At 45.2% G+C, this 3,653-nt stretch overlaps 1 protein-coding gene across 2 annotated transcripts in view; it reads left to right on the top strand.

Annotated features, from left to right (window-relative positions):
• Positions 1-169: 169 nt before the first annotated feature.
• raph1a (Ras association (RalGDS/AF-6) and pleckstrin homology domains 1a) overlaps positions 170-3,653 on the top strand; it is an 82,879-nt gene continuing 79,395 nt past the window's right edge. For both annotated transcript variants that reach the window (XM_005753486.1, XM_005753484.1), the window contains exon 1: positions 170-422. The gene's annotated coding sequence lies outside the window, so the exon portion shown is untranslated. The remainder of the gene's footprint in view (positions 423-3,653) is intronic.

The raw sequence follows: 3,653 nt of genomic DNA, 5'->3' as shown, positions 1-3,653 counted from the left end.
CACAAAGTTATCATTACAATGTAAACACATAAATATGACATAAATATGTTATCATTATTTATGGTCAGTTATGAAATAATAATAATAATAATAAATAAATAATAATAATAATAATAATAATAAAATAATAATAATAATAATAATAATAATAATAATAATAAGGGCTCATCTTTCTAGTTTTATTGTGAAAGTCACGCCGGAAGTGCTCCGAGTGCCAGCCTCCAGTATCAGCAGCGGTGTTGGGATTCAGTGTGGCAGCAAGGGAAATCAGTGGAATCTGGGCTATCTGGGAAAAGGGCAGTCGGTGAAAACCGGCAAGAATCCCGGCGAAGTGTCCACCGTGACACCGCAGAAGCTCCCGGCGGACTCCTCGGTCCCGTCTCCCGCTGCTGGCTGCGGTTTTTCCTCCCTGGATCCGCACAGTAAGTAGCCCGATTCCTCGCTCACCTAAACGCATCTTCATCACACCGCATTCACCCTTTTCCTCTCTCTCGGTAACCTTTGTGGATCAAGCACTAAAGCGGCTTCTCCTGGCTGCTGGAACACCGCAGCTTTTTCGTTTTGTGACAAATGCATCACGATTTCCATTCGTTAACATCCGCTGCAATAAGAGCTAATTAATTCCGTTAGAAGCTGCATGTGTGCAAAGAAAGGAGAAGGATGTGAGGGGGGGGGCACTGGGGTGTCTGCATGTGCACACACGGGCTCGCTGCTCGTAGTGTCACACTGCGCCGGGGCCTGCTGCGCACACACTCCCGGCCTGTATGCGCAGGGTCGCCGGGGAACAGCAGCCGGCTTGCATCGCCTTTCCAGGCGGAATCTCGGCGTAGCTCCGAGGCCAGGCATGCCGGGCTGACGCGAGCTAGGCGTGGCCTTCATATAGCATTACACAGATATGGGCGTGTCCCCCGCAGCTGCCTCACAACTCACTGCTGTCCGGTTAAATCGCATCCACATATTACGCGCATTGATGTGATTTGAGCATCAGTTTCCATTTTCGTGATGTTTTGTGTAACAAGCAGACTGACGAAGGCTCGCCCCGAGGCTTCTTTAAAAGTCCTTCCAAACGCAGCATCATTAGACATGCAGGCCTGCCTGTCTGTCCTCCTCCCGTGCACCGTCAGGGTCTAACTTCCTCTCTGTCCGTCTACACTGACGGACCCAGCACGGTTAGAAGTGGTGGTCAGCCATTTTTTATGTGTGTTGCTGTAAGCTGTCAGGTGTTTAAATGACGTGACTCCACTGTATATATATACAATATATTTATAAGCATTATATTTCTTTGATGTCATTGGTTTTGGATGCCTCAGTGTTGGTGGTTACGGTGTGTGCAGTGTTGTTTGTTTTTGTGCAGTGGTATTAGGAAATGCTAGCAGGGCGGTTAGCTGAACCCACGACTGTACAACACACAGATTCACATGTCGACAACCGACCTTTTGGAAGCCTTTCCTGCGCAGCCAGCCATATTATTAACACTAAATATGGGGGCGTGGTTTAGTTGTGTTACAGCCATTAGAGGTGTGGCTTAGCAGGCGCTGATTTGATACAGCTCCCAACAGGCCATGTTAATAATAACGCTAACATTACACAAAATTATCTTATTTTTTAATATAATATGCAGACACTTACACAATATTTCTGCCAAACCACAGTTATTGTGATTGTTCTTTTTATAACCAAGAAGAATATCATCAGTACTTTTATCACATGCTGGTATTACTATTTGAATTGTATGTTCCATGCTGGTGTGCATGGCTGAATGCGTGTTGTATAAAGTGCTGTGAGTGCTCAGGTAGAGTAGAAAGCGCTGTATAAGAACCAGTCTGTTTATCATGACCACTTCAAAAAGTAGTGAGATGGCAATGACGAAAGATCTTCCTTTTGAAGTATCCAATGGTTACTCATGTCTGTCTTTTATATGCAGTCTATGAGAGAGAGCAGAATATGGAGCAGTTTCTCTGATTAACGTGGTTACGGTTAATCTTAAACTCCTGAGTGCAAACCAGACCGAACAGGCAAACAGCTAGAAGGGCAAACCTGCAGCTCCACATGGGAAATAGTTCCAGGAGCTTTGCTGGGAAGATTTCAGGTATGAACATCCTGACGCGTTCACTTGCCGTGCTCGTCTCTGAGGTTCTTCGACAGGCTTCCTCCTGTCGTTTCAGAGGGTCCGTGTCGAAGCATGTTGGTTTTTGCTGGTCAGATGCTCCAGCATCTCCATACAAGACTCATGTTGTTTTTCCTGCTCGTGTCTCCGTGGACCTGTTGCTACAGCTGCACACGTTTTTACACAAGTCTCTCCACAGCTACAAGATCTAAGCTTCATTCACTCACCATTGTAGTAAAAGGAAGGGCTGTGGCACACACTTTGTACCAATGTGTGACTGAAGATGTAGGAGCAGTGTAGTGTGTTCAGTCACAGAAGCCTGATGTCTCTGCTAGCATACTGATGTAAGTGTACTGATGTAGTGCAACATGAAGTTGTACTTACAACTGATTTTGTGGGAATGAGACTGTGATCACAAACTCTTCTTTAACTGAGGAGTTAATCGTGTCCACTGGTGATGATATATAAAGTATTCAGAGTGATTTCACCACACTAACAGATTTAAACGTTTCTCATTCAAATGTGTGATGCCTCATTTCAACCAAATGTTCTTAAAACCACTCGTAAAGGCGTAAACGTCTGGAACTGGGCTCGTCAGAGCTCCAGTCTAATCGTTCTGGCAGTTTTGAGAAGTCCCGCCTCGATAACTCGCTCGCGTGCGGCAAAGTGGGGCAGGATCCCGTGTCTCCGGGTGGTGCTGAGAGTGAACTGGAGTATAAAAATCTCAGATGCCCTAATTCCACTCAAGGCTTCCCCAGCTATGTGTGACCAGCCCCTGGACTACACTGTCCACTGTGCCCTCACTAACATGCTGATTTAGTCGCCTGGCGCCTTTTTAAACAGCGTGACACCATTTTTGATGGTTTTAGCATTGATGCAGTACCAGTTGCTGCTTATTGCTGGCAAGGTGTGGATTACATGTTTAAATTGTTTAAATATCGTGAACATCATTTGGCTAACCATTGCAGTTAAACTCACCTAATTACCAAGCGCATAAACATTATAAACAATAATATATTGTTGAGTAATCATCACTGCTAATAAGTATACTGGTTGCTTTTCTTGGCAAACCAGAACATGAACAGGCTTCGCTGATTTGGTGCAAGGAGCATGTTGCATAAAGCACTTAATGCTGGGCTCACACTGGGCGATTTTTGGCCCATTTTGAGCTGATTTTTGAGTCGTGCGACCGTTTTGGTGATCGGCCCGAGTTTGGCCTTCATCGTGCATCGTGTAGTATACGTGGGGTAACGACAAGCGATTAACACCTCACGACCAGCTCCCGATCATCAATCGCTTGGTCGAGAGGATTTCAAACTGGTTTGTAACAGTAACAGGGCAGGTAATGTAAGGGGAGAGTTCTCCGGTAACTAACCTTCCCCAATACACACTCAACGTCTTTGAGTGTTACAATGTTACCAAAACAGTAACATTGTAACAGAGATCCTGAACACATCACGATAAAATATCATACGACGATATAATCTCACACACACACACACACACACACACACACACACACACACACACACACACACACACACAC

This window comes from Pundamilia nyererei, unplaced genomic scaffold, assembly GCF_000239375.1.
Source record: "Pundamilia nyererei isolate P.nyererei 1_Seehausen unplaced genomic scaffold, PunNye1.0 scaffold00432, whole genome shotgun sequence".
NCBI classification, from domain to species: domain Eukaryota; kingdom Metazoa; phylum Chordata; class Actinopteri; order Cichliformes; family Cichlidae; genus Pundamilia; species Pundamilia nyererei.
This window is presented reverse-complemented; position numbering and strand designations above follow the sequence as displayed.